Source organism: Xenopus tropicalis, chromosome 9, assembly GCF_000004195.4.
Source record: "Xenopus tropicalis strain Nigerian chromosome 9, UCB_Xtro_10.0, whole genome shotgun sequence".
Classification (NCBI taxonomy): Eukaryota; Metazoa; Chordata; class Amphibia; order Anura; family Pipidae; genus Xenopus; species Xenopus tropicalis.
This window is the reverse complement of record NC_030685.2, coordinates 37,128,731-37,152,647: the sequence shown is the minus strand read 5'-3', so window position 1 is coordinate 37,152,647 and position 23,917 is coordinate 37,128,731.

The following is a 23,917-nucleotide window of genomic DNA, read 5'->3' as shown; positions in this document are numbered from 1 at the left end:
AATCCGTTATTACTCATTTCATAAGTTTTCCTACTACTGATGTCAGACTAACAGGCCTATAGTTTTCAGGCTGAGAATGCGATCCCTTTTTAAATAGCAATACTACATCCGGTCCCAAACCTTTGTCTACGTTTACCTGTTCCAGTCTCTTTTAAATATCCTCCTAAGTGACCTGTACATCAGTAGTTAAATTACTAGAATTTGGTATATTAAAAAGGAAGCCTTCATTATATGTTATTTTTCCTGTTATTTATATAGCGCACACATTTCCGCAGCATTGTACAGAGATTATGTTTCATTCACAACAGTCCCTGCTCTAGAGGAGCTTACAGCCTGGTGTGAGCCAGTAAAAGGGGTCTTTTTGTAAAACAGTAGAATTAGCTCACCTTTAGGCTGATGTCCTATTGGGAGATTAGTCACCCACTGTTAAATCTCTGCTACCGTGGGCGACTGATCTTCCAGAAATGACTTTCCACCGGCAAAAAAGTAAAATGCCAATGGAAAGGCATACTTGTCGCTTTGTTTTTCTGAAGTCAAGTAAAGTTTCCTCCTACAGGCAACTTTGCGCGACTTCAGAAAAGGAAGCAACACAGTTCCATCAACAATTTACTTTATTGCCAGTGGAAAGGCATTTCACGCAAAGTAGCTGAGATTAACCATGGGCAACTAATCTCTCCATGGACCATTGCCTTTATGTGCCCTCAAGTGTGCTAACCTTCCTTCTGTATTCCACCGGAGCTCCCAATCTTATGCACTTTGAGTAAAGCCTGACAAACAGAAGTGAATACAATGTATATTTCTCCAAAAATCTGAAAGAAAGACAACATGGATACTCTACATTATACTGATATCACAAAAGTATAAATATAGTATAAATATAATTTTACAGTTAAAAAAGGAATAATTATGTTTAATGCATTTTCTTGTCCTACAATCAAAACTATGTTTAACATGTTTCAGATGCCTGTAGCATAAAAGACCACATAACAGCACACTGATTCTCTAAAGCTCTATTTTTCTGCATTAAAGTGAATAATAGTGTTTCTTTGATAAGACAGAAATCTTTAAGCACAGAACATCTCAAAAGTATTAAGCTGTTCCCATACCAGTAATGTAAAATGGAACAGATATTGTAAATGTTCCCTGTTGGGATTTGTTCCTTTAATTTTGAACAGTTCATAGTGGAAGAGCTGATAAATGAATCTATTTTAGAAAATAAATACCGCACTACAATGTTTTTACTTTTTATATATTTTTTTGAGACACTAAGCAATTATTAATTAACCAGCCCCGGGTATCACTTACCTGATACCCGGGGCTGGTGCTCCTATTAGCAGAAAACCGCACCAGCCCTGGGTACATGCAGACAAGTGATACTTTTCCGCCTTTTCTCTTTGCGCTGGCTGTGCATGCGCAGTAGAGTGAAAAGCCGCTCTTCAACAAAAAAGTCAGCTGTTTGACTCTACTGCATATGCATGGGCCCCAAAATCGCAGCAAAAGCAGAAGGAAGGAAGAGGATCCAGGGCTGGAACTACGGGGAAGCAGAAGAGGCACCTGCCTAGGGCGCAACACTGGAGGGGCACCAGGCAGGCACCTCTTCTTTCACCTACCACTAGTTCCGGGCCATTTCCCACCACTGCATTACACCCCACCTGCAGCCCCGGCAACTCCACCACCCCGTGTGCATGCATTGTGCGATCGCTTGCGCATGCCTTAAATGTGGAAGATATATTTTTTTTTAAGTTCATTTGACTGCAATTCATATAAATCTTTACAAAATAAAAATATTATTATAGTTTATTAATCTAGCGCTAACATAATTACATAGGCTATACACTATTCACATCAGTCCCTGCCTTACACGTTATGGTCAGTTTTATAAGGAAACAATAAACATGCCTGTATGTTTTGGAGTGTGGGAGAAAGCCCACACAGGCAAGGAGAGACTTCTTGAAGTGCCCTAGCTGGAATTGAACCTAGGACCCCAGTGCTGCAAAGCAGCAGCACTAACTATTGCACCACTATAAAGTAAAAATAGACCAAGAACTGAGCCATCTTTATTCTTATTGTGTTCCTTTAATTCTTATGATCTGTCACATTACAGTTTACTTAAGTCTATTTATTGTAGCTTTGTAGCTTATAAAGTCAACTGATATTGGAGTTCCCATGAACTGGTTATGAATATTAACCTTTGGCTGCAGCCACTGTATCTGTTTGAGCCCCACACTCCACTGTCTTTCAACTTCTTAAGTACGGCAAAATCATTTGCATTCATTGGCATTTATTTGAGCGAGATTTTTCTTTTAGTGTTTTATTTCCTTGTACAGCCACTCCCAGTTCTAGTCCCATTGGTTGGCTTTAACTAAAAACATATATCAAAGTACGAAAAGTAATCCTAGGAGTTTCTTTGAAGGTCAGATTGACCTATTTCAAATGCATAATGTCTACACTCTACAAACATAGTGGCTGGCTTTTTTCCAAAAGAATTGTACTTCAACAAAGGTAAATGTGTTAGTAAACTCAGTGCTATTCATCTGCTTTATATAGAATCAGTAGAGGTAAAGTAAGATATTTGCAAAATGCTGCATGTTCTGCAATTCTGATCATAACAAATATAAAGGTGCAGATTGAATTATTAAGGGAAGTGAAGTAAAGGAAATGCAAACTCTAATATTGCTGGCCAGGATTTTCATTTACTTAACCAGTAGACAGTGGCCTTCAAGTTAAATAAGGCCTCCACTAGTCTGCTGAGATGTTAAAACGTATGATCCACTCATTTGGCAAGGTTGCTTATTTGACCATCAACTTTCTGGTCTAAATCAGGCTTATCTAATCATTTGACCCCTGGGCCAATAAATGGATCAAAATGGATGCCTATGCAGCCACATGAGCAGAGCACCACAAAAACACCCCAATGTAGTCCCTGTTCAGTGGGATTTTTAAACCTGCCTGATATTTTTTTTTTTTTTTTAACAATTCTTTTATTGAGCATTGCAGAAATTGTGTACATTTGTAAAATGTAAATACATTGCATTGCCCAGTTTTTACATTGAAATAAAGAAAAATAAGAAATAATTAAAAAAATTATATAAACCAAGTTAACAACGATGGTGTCATATTTCATTCTATTGCTGAGTTTTGTCCTTTCATTTATTTATGTCTATTCTATTTGGGAGGAATTTCATAGGTGCAGTGGGTATTTGTCAACCGGATCTATGTGTTTGCCGTGAAAGGGTGCCTGATAGATATTTAAACAACTTTCTGCATATCCATCGGGGTGGCAGTTGGGGAGGGCGCATTCGTGGGAAGATAAGCTTCCAAGATGTTCTGAAGGGGCCAAATCAGAATCTTTAATCTGCCTGTGTATGGACAGTTTCACACTGTAAAACCCTTTATTTCCCAAATAGTTATCATGACTTATTTAAAAAAACAAAACAAAACCTTGTTCTTGTTATTTTTATGTAAAAAGAATTGGTATCTCATTTTACAACTTTTTAGTGGTTTAGTGCTACAGCATTAAAGGGTAAGTTTACCCCCTGTTGAACATAAGTTCATGAAATATTGTTGTGCCGAACATACTTTTGCCTACTATTTAAATCACAAAATATCTATGTTTTTTTTTATTTCTTGAGCTAAACAGGACAAACTGAGAAACTAAAGCTTGGTCTGTGCAAAGTAGATTTAGATTACCGGTGTATGAACTCTTGCTAACAAAACAATCACAACAAAGGGTGAATTGGAGTTTTCTATAGTGATGGTTTAAAGGAGAAGGAAAGGCTAAGTCACTTGGGGGTGCCAAAATGTTAGGCACCCCCAAGTGACTTAGATCGCTTACCTTGTACCCTGGGCTGGTGCCCGTTAGGAGAAAAAAGGGTACCTGTAGGAAGCGCTTCCTTTTTCTTCTGCTGGCAAAATCCGTCGGCCGGCGCATGCGCAGTAGAGTGAAAAGCCGACTTTCTTGTTTAAGTTCGGCTTTTCACTCTACTGCGCATGCGCGCGCAAGCTAATAGGAAGTAGGAAGCGCTCGCTGCTACCCCGGGCTGGTGCTGTTCTCTACGTACAGGGGCACCAGCCCGGGGTAAAAGGTAAGCGATCTAATCACTTGGGGGTGCCTAACATTTTGGCACCCCCAAGTGACTTAGCCTTTCCTTCTCCTTTAATTATCTTACTCACAAGAACAAGACATGACACTTCAATTTCCATGTGGTCTCTGTTTAGCTAAATAAATAATAAAAAAAAATATTTTTTTCTGATTCACATACAAAAAGAACATGCCCTATTTATATATATAAGATCTGAAGTTTAAAGCCATGTGAATAAAAGTGGGGTTGCATGGGAGAATGCATGATAGGTCATTCAGAAGGATAGTGTATACATGCTATAGCATGCTCATTTTGGCAGTAAACTTACTGTACATATATATATTACTAATAAGTGAATGAAATCTTTCATGTGTGAGTCATATGGGGTTAAAAAAATAACTTGTTAGACTAGATGTACAAAGTTTCATGAGCTTTTTTTAGTCAAAGCATCCTTTATATGTTCAGCTCATAAGCACATGATAACGACTTGCTTCCAAGTGTGTTTATGTAAGTGTGGAGTTCTGAGGCTTGCTCCAAAAGACAGGCTGTTTGCCATCTGTATCCTCCCAACAAGCTGAAGGCTAGAGGAATTACTTCATCGAAAATCTTGGAATCTTGCTAAAAGCACTAAGAAAGGAATTGACTTTTCTGTGCATGTCAGAAGAATGTATCATAGAAAATAGCAGAGAATGTTTTATATTGATCTGTTAAATGTATTAACATTCCACAATATAAATAATTAAAAGCAGATGTTTCCAAACTACAACTACCATAATCCTTTGCAAGATGGCTTTATCTGCAGTAGCTAGTTAAATCCAAACCATCTGATCGAAATTAAAATTTGCCCATTAAAGAGTGCCCATTTTTTAAAGCAGAGTAGGGCCAGAACAGAAACAAACATAATATAGACTTTTCTCTAAATACCTGTTTTTTTATATATTTGGGCATTTTGTTTTATGTAACAGCTGTTTTCTTCTCTTCTAAAATGTAGTTTTCACATCCAGCCATACAAGTGAATATGTTCAGACTTAGAGCACCTCTGCTTTCCAAAGTATCATCATCATAATTTATTTATATAGCACCAACAAATTACACAGTGCTTTACATTAAATTCTAGCAAACTCAGAGGGCCCTAACCACAAGGGCTTACAATCTAAAAGGGTTTGAAACAAAAGCAATATGGAAACTGATTGATGATTTATCATACATATATAAATGTTTGATCAGTTTAGATACATTGAGTATACTTTCCTTAACAGATGGGTCTTTAGAAAATGTTTGAAGGTTTGAAAGGAAGTTGAGAGTCTGATTGGTCGAGGCAGAGAGTTTCCGAGACAGGCAGAAGCCTGGGAGAATTTTTGCAGTCAGGAATGGGAGAAAGTGATGAGAGGAGAAGAGAGGTGAAGGTCAGAGGCAGAGCGTAGGTTACGTGAAGAAGTGTATTTTGAAATCAAAGCTGAAATATAGGAAGGGGCTTTATAAGTATGGACCTTGTACTGTATGTGAGTGCTGTTAATTTGAATTTGATTATAGAGGAGATTGGGAGCCAGTTAAGAGATATGCATAGGGGTGAGGCTGATTTGGAGCGGTGAGCTAGATGAATTAGTCTGGCAGCAGCATATAGAACAGATTGGAGTTGTGAAAGGCAATATGTTAGAACAGAGGTCAGGTCCAGACAGGTAGAGTTGGGTGTCATTGACATAAAGGTGATACTGAAGTCCAAATGACTGAGTAAGTTTCCCTAGAGAAGATGTATAGATTAAGCAACTTAGGGCCTTGAGGAACTCCAACAGAGAGAGAAAGTGAGCTGGAGGTAGAGTTAGAGAAGAAAACTTTAAAGGAACAGTCAGAAAGATAAGATTTAAACCAAGAAAAAGCAGTGTCAGAAATGCCAACTGAGTACAGAATGTCTAGGAGGCGTGCATAGTCAACCGTTTCAAAGGCTGCAGAGAGTTGTAGAAGGATTAGTATGGAATAGTGACCTTTAGGTTGAAGACACACGGAGCTACTAGTAGCAGCTACTTCTTGTGGCTACTAAAATAGACAATGCTGATCATTTACTCATAACTGTCTCTACATGTGTTTTAGCAGAGGCAATTCTCAGTATTGTCTATGGCAGGGTATTTTCTGGCATTTAGTAGCCATAAAAAAAGTAGCTGCTACTAGTAGCTCAGTGTGTCTTCACCCTTAGACTTTGCCAGGAGATTATTGGTTACTTTGTTGAGAGCAGTTTCTGTTGAGTGTGTTGGGCAGAAGTCAGATTGCAGGGGGTCGATAATGAAGTTGTGAGTGAAAAGCTAGACCAGGTGGTTGTAGACAAACCTTTGGGATCAAGGGAAGGTTTTTTGAGGATGGGAGAGATTAGTGCTTGTTTAAATGACAAAAAAAATTACCAGTAGAAAGTAAGAGGTTATATATGTGGGTAAGTGCAGGGTTGAGTATATCAGAAATTGGGTGAAGGATGTGAGAAGTTCAAGGGAGCAAGTTGTTGGGTTTGAGCTGGTTAGAAGTTTGCTAACATCTAGTGTTGCAGGGGTGAAAGAGAGTAAAGTGGATGTTACTGAGCAGCAAGTTAATTTCAGATTGTTATCAAATGGTAAAGAGGTCTAATAAGGTCAGTTTTGTCCTGAGCAAGGTTTTGCGCAGTTACAGTGACAGGCAGAGGATACGGAAGTGGGTACAGTAGAGATTTAAATGTGGCAAACAGTTGCTGTGGTTTAGATAGGGAGGAGATTAAAGAAGAGAAGTACAGTTGTTTATCGATAGAGTTCAATTGTAGCAGGAGAGCACTCCCCACTGGCGTTCAACTGATCTGCTACGTCTTCTGAGGTACCAAGTTATGTTAGTGTGCCAGGGTTGGGGTTTAGCTGGGTGAAAGTGATGGGTGGTGGAAGGAGCAAGGGTGTCAAGAGCTGACAAAAAACATCATTATAGAGAGAGCTGGCATATTCGGACAGCAAAAGGTTGTTAATATGAGAGATCTGAAGCACTGCTACTGATGATAGTTGTGGGTAAAATGCGGTAAGATTTCTGTATGTGTGGGTGAAGAGAGCTGGTTGTGAAAAAGACAGATGAACCTGTTATGTAAAAGGAGAGCAAGTGATGGTTAGAAGAGCGGTAGAGCGAATTAGTAAGGTTGAAAGAATGGCAGAATATAAGATCAAGAGCATGACCCTCCCTGTGAGTAGGTGAGTCAGTCCACTGGAATAAACCAAATGAAGTTGTTAGTGAGAGGAGCTTAGAGGTAGAAGAAGAAGCAGAGTTGTTAATGAGAATGTTGAAGTCACCTATAATGACGGCTGGTGTGGCACATGAGAGAAAGTGTGGAAGCCAAGCAGCAAAGTGATGATATAACTGCAACACATAACGAGACTGGGGAAAATAAGCATATGCTGTGGGCTTCAAAGGAAGTTAAGGAAAGAGAGGTTAGTGTGGTTATAGTTTGAAACCTGCATTCACAGGGGACAGAAGACTTCCAACTCCTCCACCCTGACGATCACCAGTTCTAGGGGTATGACTAAATGAGAAGCCTCCATAGGAGAGGGCAGCAGGTGAAGCAGTGTCAGTAGGAGTGAACCGAATTTCAGTAATAGTCAGAAGATTAAGGGAATTGGATATGAAGAGGTCATGAACTGTAGTGCGTTTATTCCAGAGGGCACATGAGAAAGGGGAAAAGGATTACAGCTTTATGTGAATAAAATTTCAACGATTAGAAGTGTGTGAGATTTTAGAGGTCTCACATACTTGTGTATATGAATAGTGCTTATGTATAGGTATAGCTGAAGAAATTAATTGTGAGAGAATAGGACCAGAGTTTTGGGAGACATCCCTAGCTGCAAGTAACAGCAGTAAGGAGAGTGACACAAGGTGAGACCTAGATTTGAAACTGTGAGGATAGTGTTGTTTGATGGGTTGAAATGGATTTAGTGAGTTGACAATGCAAGACATTGTGTTTAGATTGAAAGAGGGCAATGGAAGCAGGGAAGAGGTGATTAGAATTTCAGGATAGTTAGATGGGTGTTTGAGGGCAAAAGATATATGGAGAATGATGGAGGAGAGAGATAATGTAAAGATAGCCAAATGGTTAAACCAGGCTTATCTTGTTTACAAAATAGTGATGAGCAGTGATGTCTGGATGAGTTGTCCAATTTCGCTGGGAGGGTCCAATTTCGTTGGGGTTTCCAAGCCAACTATTGATCCAACTGCTGTCTAACTCTGTCTAACTGTGGGGCAGATTTGCTTAAACTCTAACATTTCTCATTTTTTTATTTAAAAATTTTATTAAACTCATTTCCACTGATGTTTGACGTTTACTAAAAAATCCAAACTGAAAAGGTCTGTGTGGAAAAAAAGTGTAGGAAACTGCAACTTTTTCAAAATGTCGCCCTGAAACCTTGAAATCTTGAAAAATCGGAAACCTCTAAAGTTTTGAGGCAATAGAAGGATCTTTTAGGAAAGGGAAGGGATATCTACCATTGACTTTTACATGATGGTGCCTATTTATTATGCTGTGTAAAATGAAATTCACCAAACGCCTGATTTTATGTTTATGTTATTTTACGTAAGTTCTGGAGGAAGAAAAATCACAGTGAAGCCTGGCAATTTGAGGCAAATTTTGTCTCCATTTTTTACACAGCATAATAAATATGTACCTATTTCTTGTTCATATTTATTGATCTGCTGGAACACACTCAAGTGGTACCAAAACCTAAGGTTCCCAGCTTTAATATTGCATCCTCTGTGGATTACAACTCAGCTTTAAAAATACACAATGTTGACAAGATTTTTTGGTTTATGATATTTTACACCCCAAATATGTCCTCTAGTATGGCATTTTCTGGCCATTTTTGTCAAGATGTGTTGGTGAGGTTGCCAGTTAGCATGATCCAACTGTTTGACCTCCAGGCCAATGGTAAGATTATATATATATTGGATAGAGACGCCAACCGGCCAAAGCAGGCCTCTGCCAAATAAATATTTTGAACTCTATTAAGTTGTCAGTTTGGCCCCATGCAGGGTCCCATAAGCTATTTATGTGCAGATTAATATAACACTGCACTATAATAAAATAAACTAGTCCAGCAGCAACAGCAAAACGTGGATCCACTCTTCCACTTAAACTCAGTACAGTAAGCTATTGACTGGATGTGGTTTTTTTGGTGCTTATAACCTAAGCAACTATATATATATATATAATTCACAGTCAATGCAGCCGGCACTCACGTATACCGGAAGTAGGATGCCTGGGTGCAGTCTAGTATGCAGATAACAAATCCACCAGGAAAGATCCACACTCACAGGTCTTACGAAGAAACACTTTGGTCATTTATTAGTGGAGACTGATGTTTTAGCTACAACAATAGCCTTTCCCAAAGTCCCAATAAATTTTAATGGATGATGGGTTGCTATAGGGAAAAAGTGCAACAGTCTAAAAGTTGAAACCTGATGAAAGTGCCTTCAGCTATAAGGGTTCACTTTGCATACAAAATAACTTACAGGCTGTGTAAAAAAAAAAAAATGTAAAAAGTTTTACTGACATGTTTTTCATAGGTTAGCCATTTACACACACACGCAATAAAAGTCATCTAAATAACAGGGTTGTTCAACTTTAAATTAACTTTTAAAATAGTGTAGACATAGATATTCTGAGACAATTTGCAATTGGTCTTCATTTTTTATGGTTTTTCAGTTATTTAGATTGTTCAGCAGCTGTGTATTTGGTATTTTGGCAGCAATCTACTTGCTATGGTCTTATTTACCCTAGCAACCAGGCAGTGGTTTCAACAAGAGATCGGAATATATGAATAGTAGAGGGCCTGCATAGAAAGATAAGTAATAAAAAGTAACAATAACAATAAAATTGTAACCTTACCGAGCAATAGATTTTGGCTGTTGGGTCAGTGACCCCAATTTGAAAGCTGAAAAGAGGCAAAAGAGAAAGGCAAATAATTAAAATACTAAATAAATAATGAAAACCAGTACAAAGTTGCTAGGAATAGGGTGTTCTATAACATAATAAAAGTTAACTTTAAGGTGAATCACCCCTTTTAAGGGCTTCTGCTCTTTTCTATAAAGTAAATAACATACTTTATTTAAACGGTCTTTTCTTTTCCCATACCGGACAAAAAACCGCAGAGCTGTGTGAATAAACTTCCCATGATGCCTCTCTCCTTCGCAGACTTGACGACTTGTGAACAGAGGCGGCGCATGTGCAATGTGGATAATCAGTGGGTCATTATCAGTGAGTCTCCATTCAGCACCATCTGAGCCGGTGGGGGAGAGGCAAGGGGGAAGAGTTCCGAGCGGCGGCAGCGGGGGTGGGTTGCTGGTGGGGGGAGAGGCAAGGGGGGAGAGTTACGAGCGGCGGGGGGGTGCTGGTGGGGGGAGAGGCAAGGGGGGAGAGTTCTGAGCGGGCGGGGGGCTGGTGGGGGGCAGAGGCAAGGGGGGAGCAGACTGGAGAGAGTGAACGGGGGGGGGTTACTGACAAAAGGAAGTGAGCGGACCAGAGCGGGTGGTGTGTGACAAGAGGGGGGGCGGCGGGGGGGTTGTGCAGAAGAGGATGTATGTTATGGATACAGATATCTCGATACATACTGTATAAGTACGCAGCTGCTGGGGGTGGGATACATGGAAGGACGCGGGAGGGCGCAGGGAGGATGTTGGGGGGCGCATGCGCAGTAGAGACAGTGTGGGAAAGGGAGTGGGCATGCCTTATTAAAGATGGCGGCGCCATTCACTGAAACAAGTATGTAGAATATAGCAGGTGTACCTCTGTAAATCTTTCATTAGGCAAGCCAGAAATATAGCGTTTTTACACAGCAATAGTAGTTCTATTTAATAGTGTGCTTAATAGATTTTGACTTTCCTTGTCCTTTAAGCGGTGTATAAATACCTTCTTTAATTAGAATGCCGAATGCACAATGTCAGCAGCATGTTCCTCACTACCGGGTGCGTGACATCACATCTGCTACAATGACTTTAATTCATAACCAAATGTTCTTGAACATTGATACAATTACCTGCTTTTGTCAGCCTAACATAGGTTCACTAGGATGGGTAAACATTAGGGTACCAGTATCCAATCAAATTAAGTCAATGTTATTGTGTAACCAGTTATGAATATGGCACTGAATAACACGAGTGCATAAACAGTTTTTAAATGACATCTAATAATGGTTGCTAAGTGTTCAGACAATCAGTGACATTTGCAGCTCCATTTGGTCAATTATATGCTAAAAGTGACATAGTTTGCAGCATTTTTATGTCCTCTGTGTTTGGGGTGGGGTAAAAATAACTAATTTTGAATGTAAACTGTTTGTTGTCTCTCTCAAAGCACTGAACACAGACATTGATCAGAACTAATTCTTCTGTGTTCAACCTTAGCATCAGCTCATTTGGTTAGAGACTGGCAGGAATCATAAGATCAAATGAATTGTTACTCTAAAACAGAACACATAGGGGGGAATTTACAAAAGTTCAGATAGCCCTTTTTTGGTGGAAAAGTGGTGGAAAAACTAGTGGAAACCACTTTCTCAGATTTACAAACAGAAATCCACCTAAATTCCGACTCAACCACCACTTTTCAGTTTTTGGTGAAAGAAATTTTATACATATATATATATATATATAAAGTTTTTGCCTCAAATTTGCATGATTATGCTAGTTTTAGCTTAATGAATGGGGCAGTGAATATACTGTATACATTATTATTTAAAGAAAAAGTAAAGCCTCCCAGGCAAATTTTTAGTTTTAGCAGCAGTGCTGTCTCTTTAATCACTTCACTGACATTTGCCCCAACTTATCTGTGCCCCCATAGCATGTCCAGAACTACAGACCTGCTTAACAGCATTGCCCCCCCCCCCACCTTGAGCTGTGCCCCTTCTGTTCCCAGCAGCCATCTTGGGGATCAGCAAGCAGCACATACATACTGGCACCCAAACTGGGATACTGGGGTACAAAGTTGGACTGGCCCAACAGGGCGCAGGATAAAAACCCAGTGGGTCCTAGTCCTGTTGGACCTCTTTTCACCAGGCTTGTTGGTGTGTGGGTTGGATTGCTGTTGAAAAGTAATAAGTAGGGGCTAGAGGAGAAGGTATTTAGACCTTTAGAAAATCCTTACCCCTGTAGCTGTGGGACTGGGTTTGATGGCACCGACAGATTTACTAAGAGCTAACAGCAAATTCATAAAAAAAATGTCGGTAAAAAGACAAAATCTGAAAACTGTCTGTTTAAAAGACAAATTCACAAAAGTGGAGATAGATGTTTGTGAATTAGCTGGAAAATCCAACAAATCTATCTCCACTTTTATTTTATCTGAATATCACCACTTTTGTGAATTCCCCCCATAGGGTTGTTCTTAAGTGTTTGCCATAATGTCTTTATTGATCTGTTCAGTTTCATTGCATTCCATCCTGGGTGTCTACAAATGCTCCTGGGTATGTAGCATTATGCATCTCATTGTACAGCTGATGCACATATGTCCTTTATGATTACATCTCAGATGTCATTAAAATTCAAATGGTCACAACCGCCACATTTCCCTTTTTTGACTTGGTGCTTTCAACACAAATTACACAAGCAACCAAAATACATTTTTATGGTTACAATCCACCTTTTCTTCATGCTGGTTATCAAACATAGCACATGTTATAGGCCGGAAGCATCCACTTCCTTTTAGATAAAAGAGTGACTCCTTAATAGTTTGTATAACTTTTGTTTTCCACAGTTTACAAGTATTCTTAGCAATAGATCCATGCAGAGAATTTCTAATGGATAAATGTGAGTGAAAATACTACATATAAAAAAATTAGTGATGCATTTATGAATGTATCATACCAATCATAATACCATAATATAAACTGAATACACAAATATTCATATATATATCTTTTTTTGCAATCTAAAAGATGGAAAGAACCCATTTAAACAGAAAGTAACCTGCACCTTCCCACCTATTCACTGCCAGGTGGGCACTGAATTAAATCAGCTGTTAATAAATATAAAAAAAGCCAAATACAGGACAAACGTAAAGATAAAAAAAATGTTCCATAGGAAATGAGGCTTTTGGAAGGACTCCGGCCTTATTGTACAGTCAGATTTGCAACATGGAAACAGAAGAAGAGACTTCTACGTTTAAAAAAATCCAGTTCTTTTTAACTACTTTAGACATAAAATAAGAACTGCTTCAAAAAATAGTGTTTTAGTTTTTTGTCCCTTTCTATTTTAAACTATACTGCACAGACTAAGATTAATTGCTTTACTTTCCATTGCAAGCTTTTGCATAGCTCCCAACTGTCCCGATTTTCGCGGGACAGTCCATCTTTTGACAGCTCAACCTGCAGTCCCGGATTCTTACTGAAAAGTCCTTCATTTCCCTTTGATCTCCTGCACTGAACCGTTAAAAAAGATAGAAACTTAATTAAAAAGTAGCTTTTGGCAGAGAGCCCAGAAAGTTAAACAAGCTCCACCTGCACTTAGATACAGCTGTAACTAATAAGCTAAACAGGTCTCTTGGGGGAACTGAGACTTGCAGCTTAAAGGGAAATTTTAGCTTTTTTTAACAAAACTGTAATAACACATAAAATAAGACCCCAAAACCACCAGAAATAACCTGCCAAATTTAGTCAAATGGGAGTGGTATTTAGGGGATGTGGTCACAAAAATGGGCATAGTCAAAAATGTTCTTTTTGTCCCTCTTTGCATTTTCAAAATGTTGGGAGGTATGGCTTTTGGGACACTAATATCTAAAATATTTGACCCTAATGATGCTTAGTACAGGGGAAAGGAAAGCATTTGACAAACATAGCTTTAAATATCTTTCTGAGCAAATGATGAGTAAGCCTCAAAGATTGTTTCTATTGTTACTGTCTCGTATTTGGACATATTTAGCCACAGCCGAGCCACAGCTGAGCCACAGCCATGTTCTCATAGTAATTTCACATAAATGGATTGTTATGCTACTTGGAAATTTTGGATGAAGCCTCAACATGTATAAGATGCATTTCTGGAGTAGATTAAGAATGCCTTCTGCCCAGGACTGTGCAATTAACATGGGCCTTCCAGTCTCGCTTCCTAACCCCATACACCCTGAAACATGACAGAGAAATCACATGGAGAGAAAATATTTGGGTTTTGTGATTTTTGTGTCCAAAACGTGGGGTTTTCTGCATGCTTTTAAAGTTTTAATCATAGAATTGATTATTATTTTAGGTCTATTGTCAGGTGGGCCAGTGGCATTTCAGGTGTCTCTGAATGCTTTTCTGACTCTACAGGACTCTACAGAAGACTGCAACCAGTCAATTCAGATTTTCCAGATAAAAAAGTGTTCCTGAGGTGGTGGCTGTGAGATGTAAAACTATCCAGAAGTCTACCTATTACAGGTATGGGACCTGTTATCCAGTCTAAGTTATCCAAGTCTACTAAAAAATTATTTAAACATTAAATAAACCCAGTATTATTGCTTTGCCAATAAGAATTAATTATATCTTAGTTAAGATCAAGCACAAGGTACTGTTTATTATAACAAAGAAAATGAAAATAATTTTTAAAAACGTGTATTATTTATTAAAATGGAGTCTATGTGAGACAGCCTTTCTGTAATTTAGATTTTTCTGAATAATGGGTTTCCAGATAATGAAGTCCATACGTATCAGCATTTCTTGGGTGATAATTACTACAGATGCCAGTCTGAAATGTTAGGTGGTCATATGGGTCCTCATTCAGATCAGGAACTTGGTCTCATTCAGTATTTTGTCAATGTGAGTGGACAATTTTTTAATGAAAATTTTCAAGATATACCCTATATTGTACATTTTGAGCCTGTTGGCCTCCATAAGATAATATTTAATGAAAAGAAAACAAAGACAAGAGGGATAATAGAGTAAAAAACAATGCAAGTAATTTATATGGTAAGGATTTGTGAAAGCACAGTTTTCATAAATAAAAACGTACATTGTGGTGGTAAAAAGGTTTTCTTATCTGTTAAAGAGGGATGGCCAGCTCTGAAGATCTCAGGTACATACATTCACAGAGAGCACAGACAGTTGCATGTTGAATTGGGGTGTTTATATTCCATCCAGGGACCCCCAATTGTCAAGAATTTGTTATTGGTATGAAGAAAGATGATGGTTAATTTTCCTTTTTACTTTCCTTTGAAAGACTGAAATGGTATTGTTGGAAAGGGTTTATATTAACCTCTCACAGCAGTTAAGTTATCAGTTGTAATAAGATTTTTGGTTTTATTTACAATTGAAGTTTATAACGGTTTAATATTGCTGTATTTCTTATGAGCTTAGTGGGAGCCCTGAGTGGAGTGATAAGCATCTTGTGGCCAGCCTGCTATGAACCAATGGCTGCTAAGGCAAGGCTAAAATAGAAGCTTATGCACACATAAAAAGACTTGAGAGTCCTATCTATGCAAATGTTAACTGGTAAGAGCAAACAGCAGGACACACATTTCAACTGTGCAGACAGAGAAGGGTGTGTGCACACAATTGATATCAAACAGAATTGACTTGGAGGGAAGGATGGAAGTACCAAATGCACACTTCAGCATTCTAGGTTAGAAAGAGGCAAATAAAAAGCATTAGTAATATAGTCATATTTCCTAGGAAGTTCAAACTATCTTTCCCTGTAGAGAATATTACAAAATGTATACTTTCACTTCAGCCTGAAATTATGTTTGTGAACCCTAAATTTAATTAAATCATTAGATTCAGAGAACACTTAAACATAACACCATCACGTGTATTTATAGGTTATTTAAACCATCATTAATGCAGAGACATGGTTAAAAGCAATTCCACAGGGTGAAAAGTGTAAGCAGCAAAATTCGTAGCAAAATAGGATACCGAAGCAGTGGCTACATGGCAGCTAGATTAGATAGTGTCACAATGTTACCATCTAATTGATACAGTATAAACAGGAAACGTAAAAAGAAAAGTAATAAAATAGAAGAGCAGTAGAAAAAGGTGCCTAGAAAGGTGCATTTGCACCACAGTATGCCTACATCCTGCCTCATCTGAAAAGCCATGTATTCAAGAATCTGGAAATAAAGAAAATGATGATAAGCAGCCTTACCTACTAGCTTACCAATAATGCCAAGAATTCCCAAACTTCACACGTTGAGTAATTTAAAAAAAGGCAACAAAACGCATTTTTTTTAATCACTGATCTTAACATGGGAAAAGCAATGTTTTAGTGTTATCTAAATCAGGTCATTTAGGGAATGCTAAGGTTCAGTATCAATTCTCTCAATTTGGAAGGTGAGAAATTGCTAGTGAGAAACTTAAAAATTCCAGGACCCTCTCAAATATCTGGGACTCAATGCTGTACTGAGCTTGAGGGAAACACCTGCTCACGTCTAGCAAACAACACGATACTATAATCCAAATAGAGAACAATATGTAAAGTGGGGTTCTCTTCAAGATGCTGCTTGTATACTCAGATACCAGCAAAGCATCTCTAACATAAAGTCATTAAGTATTACTAATAATAATAGTACGAAAGCACTTGTACCTTTTTTTATGTTTATTTATTTGTGTTTATCAGATACTTACAAATAGAATATCAGTATTTTGCTTTATCCACAAGCAAACAACCATCAGATTAGCCAACATAACCTTTATAAAGAGAAATATGGTCTTTACAGAAAAAAGAAGAGAAAATGAACAAAAAACAAAAACATGGTTTACAAAGAAGCCATATCACCATAAATACCTTACTCTCTCAGTAACATGTACAAATGAAAGTGTTTTAAATAAATGACAATATAATGCAGTGTTGCCCTGCACTGGTAAAACTGCTGTTTGCTGCAGAAACACTACTATAGTTCATATAAATAGGCTGTTGTGTAGCTATGGGGGCAGCCATTCAAGCTCAGGATACATAACAGTTAGGGCTCTGGTACACGGGGAGATTAGTCGCCCGCGAGCAGGGAGTTTTGCCGCGGGCGACTAATCTCCCCGTGTACCAGAGCCCTTAAGCTTTGTAAAATGCTATTGTATACTACAGAATGTATCTGTTTTTTGCTGTGTAACCTGTTATCCTTTATATCTTAATCACTTTAAAACACTCTCATTTTTTTGGTGTTACTGTTCCTTTAAGATATGTGAGAGGGAATGCTGGATAAGTTAGTCTCCGTAAACCCTCTTTTACTCTTATAACTCAGTCAAGGACCCCAAACTACCCCCAACTACCTTTCATTACCACCAACCCTCCAACCAAGCTGGTCTAAAACTCCCTCCCATTAGTACATTCTGATACATTTTATTTAGGTGTGGGGTATGGATTGTCAGAATTTTTTTTATAATACAAGGAATAATATCCATTCAGACTGGAAGTATTAGAATTTTGTAAAGACCTGATAGCAATATGATTTTTGAGCTTGGGACATTCATGCTATTTCATCAACCAACAATGTCTTCAGTAAATGTGTGTGTAGGGGTATAAAGATTTTGAAAAAAGGTTGCAAACTCAGCTACCATACTAATATTTAGAACCATTAAGAATTTGATATATTTTATATATTTAAAGGCTTTTAAAGGAGAAATATTGGATAAATGGGAAAACCCCTAACCCTGTAGGCAATTATGAATAATATCCGGTGCTGGTTTCCCTTTGGGCTAAACATTAACCCTATCTGTAACAATGGCACCTTTATTGGAGCTCCCTATAGATCCTATCTCTTCTCTGCCCGAGTTTGAAATGGAGAGTGGGTGTGTCCTAACGGTCCCTGCCAGAAGCACAGTAGGAGGGGGAGAGCCAATCACAGCCACTCACACAAGCAAAGACAGGCTTCAGTTCCCTATCAGGTCAGCCTAGCTGCTGATTGGTTCCTATCCTACAGTGCAGAGTACGGAGGGCCACCGGCTCCCCAGCTCATCCAGAGAATTCAGCCAGCAGGAAGTGGAACAGATGGGCGGGGCTAGTGGGATTTTGGGCGAATTTCTCAATAAATCAGTCAGAAACACAACTTTTTTAAGCACAATCCTTCTATATCTAGAGGGGTATAATTCATTGATACATTCATAATTTTTATAGGATATGTCTCCTTTAAAAAAGGCTTGATGACTGTTTTGCAGACTTGGTTACCGTGGGTGCTTTCTTCTGTTACAATATTATTTTGATGGTTAGTACCCAGCCCATATTTTTTAAATGGTGAGTGCCATAATGTATAGAATTGAGTTATTTTCCAGTGGAAATAAGAAAGCAGATTTATTAACTCATTCGGTAAAGTTCCCTTCTACTGCTTTGTGCAGCAAGAATCAGTTCATTCATCAGTTATGCCAGCGGCGGCTCATACATACATTTTTATGCTGAATTACATTTAGACACATCTTTGTTTGTAGTGATAGCTTACCCTTTGTATGCACAATTGATTTTTTTGATGTGCAGTGCAAACGTGTTTGCTTTTACAATTTTCTACTTAATGCCCACTCTTCAAGAACAATCAGTATCATAGAATAATGATATTTTCTTGAAAATACAACACATATTATTTAACACCATACAGTTCCTTGCATCATCTTTGTGAGCACTTTATTGCATAATAAGTGGTATCCTCTGTTACATACAGAACAAACAAGTGATATTAGTCATCCAGTTAGTATTTTATTAGAAAGAATTAAGGCTTTGAAACAACAAAGCATGTGTTTAATGTTCATTAGACCTACAATATTTGGCTAGAACCACAGGGAGAGAAGATTCACCAGCACACACAGCAAGTTCAAGCAGGGCAAGCCTTAACACTCTTATTTCAAAGGTGCAAAGTTTTGGGGTAAACCCCTAGTCAAGCATAAGGATTGGTGGATGAAAAAATAACATGGTTAACCAATTAGCATAATTAGTGACATCATAAGTAGGAAATGCAATATTATACATAAGCAGCAAAATTAGTAGGTCTGAATATAATTCAATCAATCAATCCAAGCTTGAACTTTTTATGTGTGCCAGTAAATCTTTCCATTGATTTAGAGGGTACCAATCCTTCATCAATGTGCAATAGGCTACATCTTCCCCCAAAAAGCCAGGGTGTGCGTGAGAGGTCTTTTCCATGCACCACAGGGAGAGCCATCAATGAACATTTACTGACAAATTTCCAAACAGTAATTGCCTTACCTGCAGGTGCTTTGGGATGGTCAAGGTGTTTCCCAACACTGATTGCAAATTGACTGAAGTTACAGTGCAGCTCTTTAAGTTTAATTTTCTATAAGTGTCCCTGATTTTCCACATGACTTGGTAGTTCAGCACTATTTCACCATGCATGTCTTTTAATCTATCTAATATCTAGCAATTCAGCCTGCAGGGACATTGATTGGACAAATGCACACCACACCTGATCAGGTGGCCTAGTCTAGTTTTGTTGTGGATGGACGGTGGTTCTCTACAATGATAGAAGAGTTTGGTAACAGAGTAGTGCTAGAAACCATACCACATCCTTGGACAGTAACTATCTATATTTTTTTCTAAGGGAGACAAGCAAGCTCATTGGATTGGATGTTAATCACACCCAGAACCACTGGACAAGAAACCAATGACAGTGATGTAACTCATCACAATTCCTCTATTCCACCTTCTATTCAGCATATATGCAGACAAACAGGGGCAAACAGATCAGATCTTCTTTATGCTAAAGACAAGCTTAAGAGTGAAGACACATGGAGCTGCTTAGTTACATCTATTTGTTAAGACTACTAAATGCCAAAAGTACCCTGCCATAGACAATACTGAGAATTGTCTCTACTATAACACACTTAGGGACAATTATCAGTAAATGGTAGTATAGTTTTGTCTATGGCAGGGTATTTTCTAGCGTTTAGTACCCATGACAAGTAGATTCTACTTAGTAGCTCTTTTTGTCTTTGCCCTAAGACTCTTCAAAAGTAACAACCTTTGTATTAGCAAAAACATTTATATGTAAACTTCATCAAAATTGCAGATTCATCAGTACAAGATTAGAGCTCACCACAGAAAAATTCAGCCCCTTGATATTCATTCATATGGCATTTTTAGAAGTATATTTGTCAATAAATGTAAGTTAGACTTTACAATTCCCACAGAAATGAATAGAAAGGGGGTAAATTTTTCTCTGGTGAACACTAATCTCACATTCTTCTAAATCTGCCCCTTAGCCCTTGTCAAGATTAGGATTTGTGTAGTTTTAGAGGTTTTTTCTACCATGACTAAACTCAAAAATTAAAAAAGCACAAATGTTTCCATATTTACATTTATAAATAGCACGAATAGTTCCCCCCAAAAAATTTGAAATACCAAATCAAATACCTCAGAAAATTGCCTAGGACAGCTCCCATTGACTTCTACATAATAAATGGCAAAACATTCATGATATTTAAATATAAAATATTGTGAGTTTTAGCATGAAAAAACATGAATCACTGAGAAAAAAAAATACTGGCCTTCCTATACTTTCTCCATATCTGTTTCCCATAATAATACCATTGGCATCAAGCAACATTTTTACCAAACATTTCAGTAAAATAATGGCCAGGTGGCAGTCCTATTAGTATTAGTAGTTAAAGCTTGCTTGCATTCACAAGTGACTGATATCATGGCAGGTGCACTGAATAGGGACAGACTGGCAGTAAAATAAGTTATAAGATATGATAATGAGATATGTTTGACATGATTAAAACTCACAATACCCTTTATGTATGTTGCGGTAGATGTTCTCTTGTGGTAAAGTACTGTGTAATTAGTGGATTCACTATTTAGTGGGTATTATAGTTAATAGTTTAAACACGGAAACTTTTGCTATCTTGCTGTAAAAACAGGTTCTAGAAGCCTCCAACCTAATCCGGCACACGTCACTGATCTTAACTTCTAAAATTAAGGTTCTTACACTTTGGCAAAATGTAGTCAGGTTTGATCAAATGAAGTAAGCTTTGGGAGAGCAGGAAGATTGGGCCCAGTTAAAAAAAACAAGGTGGGGTGGCAGGCCCTTCCCATCAAACTATATACAAAGCATGCACTATTTCACACACATTTATGATACCAGACATTAGACAAGACTTCTTCTGGGCCCTGTGTAATCCAGGGCCCCATGGGTCTTATGCTGTCCTGGGGTACTGCTTTTCACCACACATTATTAAAAATGTAGTTGCAGACTTTAGGATATTATGGTTACATATGTTCCTTTGTCCTTTGCACTCATTTTCTATGAGATATTACTATGTAATATAATCACCATTTTTACCATTTTGTTAGCCTACTGCACCTCTATACCAGGATATGGGAGTGGTTATGTCTGTTGGCAGGGGTTTAGAGTCCCAGAGTAAAACTGGCCATACACTTGCAGATTTGAGCTGCTGATTCTGCCCCATCGTACCAAGCTGGCAGCTTATTTGTCCATGAGACTTCTTCAATTTCCTTCCTGAGGGTGAAGACACATGGAGCTACTAGTAGCAGCTACTTGTTGTTGCTACTAAAATAGAGAAGGTTGATCATATACTGATAATTGTCTCTACATGTGTTTTGGTAGAGACAATTCTTAGGCAGGTCCAGATATGTATCGAGGCCACAAAGGGCTGGACCTAGGGCGGCACAAATTTAAGTGCGGCATGCAGCCCCGCCGCAACAAAATTTTTACATTTGCTCCCACACGGAGCAATGGGGACTTCTCCCCACTGCTTTGTATGGGAGTTAAAATGACATGCATGCGCGCTTGTGTCGGCACGGCGGGGGGATGTTTGTTTGCGCATGCGCGCAGGGGGGCGCGAATGTGGGGCGGCCTCGGGGTGTCTGGATTTGAAATCCGACGCTGTTCTTAGGGGGAAGACACACACAGCGATTAGCAGCTGTGACATGGAGATTAGTCGTCTGCGATAAATCTTTGTTATTGCGGGTGACTAATCTCCTTTAAATGCCATCCCACTGGCAAGAATGTAAATCGCCGGTGGGATGGCATGCATGTTGCTTCGGTTTCCCAAAGTTGCCAGAAGTTTCCTTGCGAGGCAACTTCAGGCGACTTTGGGAAACCGAAGTGACACATCTTGCCTGTGGGATGGCATTACGGGGAGATTAGTCACCCGAGGTAACGAAGATTTATCACGGGCAACTAATCTCCCCATGTGCCACTGCCCTTAAAAAGTCACAGCAACTAATTCGCACAACGAAACCGCAGCACGATTAGTCGCAGTGACTTTTATAATAATGGCGAGAAGGTTGCTGCAACTGACTTTTAAAAAAGTTGTGGCAATGTATTACCTCCTGTGTCTTTGGCCTTAGTACTGTCTATGGCGAGGTATTTTCTGAAGTTTAGTAGCCATAAAAAAGTAGCTGCTAATAGTAGCTCAGCGTGTCTTCACTCTAAGGACTGTGCAGGGGCGCTTCTGCCATGGGGCAGAAGCGCCCCAGTTACCAGGGGCGGCAAAAAGCCGCTCCTGGTAACTTTAAGAGCCGAATTTCCGGTTTTTAAACCGGAAATTCGGCTCTTCTAGTGCAGAGAGCGCAATTGCGCTCTCTGCACTAGCGATCTCACCGCCCCCGGACCTGCTCCTGCGCTCAGAAGGTAAGCGCTGGGGAGCGGGGCGGCATCCAGGAACCGCCTCAGGCGGCGAAATGTCCAGAATCACTCCTGGGGCTGTGACACACGGGGAGATTAGTCGTTGCGCGACAAATCTCCCTTGTCGCGGGCGACTAATCGACTAATGTAAATTGACAGTGGGATAGCATATGCGGTGCAGTGATTTGCTGAAGTTGTGGAAGTTTCCTCACAAAGCAACTTCGGCAAATTGTGGCGCCTCATATGCCATCCCACCGGCGATTTACATTCTCACCGGTGGGATGGCATTTCGAGGAGATTAGTCGCCCGCAACAAGGGAGATTTGTAGTGCAGTGACTAATCTCCCCGTGTGTCACAGCCCTTAGAGTGAAGACACACTGAGCTACTAGTAGCAGCCATAACAAATATCAACCCAAAAAGTGGCCAGATATCTATCAGGCAAGTTTAAAAATCCCATCAGGGAGAGGACAACATCAGTGTGTTGATGTGTTTTTTTTCTTGACGGCTGAAGTGCTAATCAGATATTCTGATTTCATTTCAGTGACACTACAAAACTGCCTAAATTTCCCACAGTGTGCTCTACATATGTACTGATGGGCAGCAAGATCCAGACTTGTTAAAGCAGCCCAACCATATATCTGAAAGCAATACAACTGCAAGAATTTAGCAGTATGTTAACTAACCTGTCAATTGTTATACAGTGGAAAGCATATATAGCTTGAAAATGCTGGAAATAACTGCCTGCAGTGCACATAATTTTCCTTTGGCAAATCAGTTTTGGGGGTATAAAAGCCCCAATCATGCAATTATTAACAAATATTTTGATGATTATAGTTGCCTCTGCAAAATAGCCCATGGCAATATTTTATACATACTAAGGAAACATATATAGAGATTTACAATATTAAAATAAATTAACAAAAAAAGTTTCTTAATGTTAAAAGGACAGAAGGAACAGATAACTATATTTTTAAATAAAGACCAAAGTGAAAGTATGCCAATTCTATACAGAAGGAATATTTCCCCTTTAGATGAACATGCCCTATAGTTTCAGCTCTCACATCCATGTGTTTGTGGGTTCTGTGCTGGAATAAAAATAAACAGGTAAAGCCAGGAGTTGGAGAGTTGGGCGGGGTGGAGCTTGGCATCAGGACTGGATACTAATCCTACATTACGCTTTAAAGTGAGTGCATTTTTCGAATTCGAAAAGTGCTTTGGGGGTGGGAAAGATCCCCTTTCAAGTGTCTGTGTGCGTATGTGAGAGAGCGTGTGTGTTTTTTTAACTTGGTGTGTATAGACAGAGTGGATTCTATTT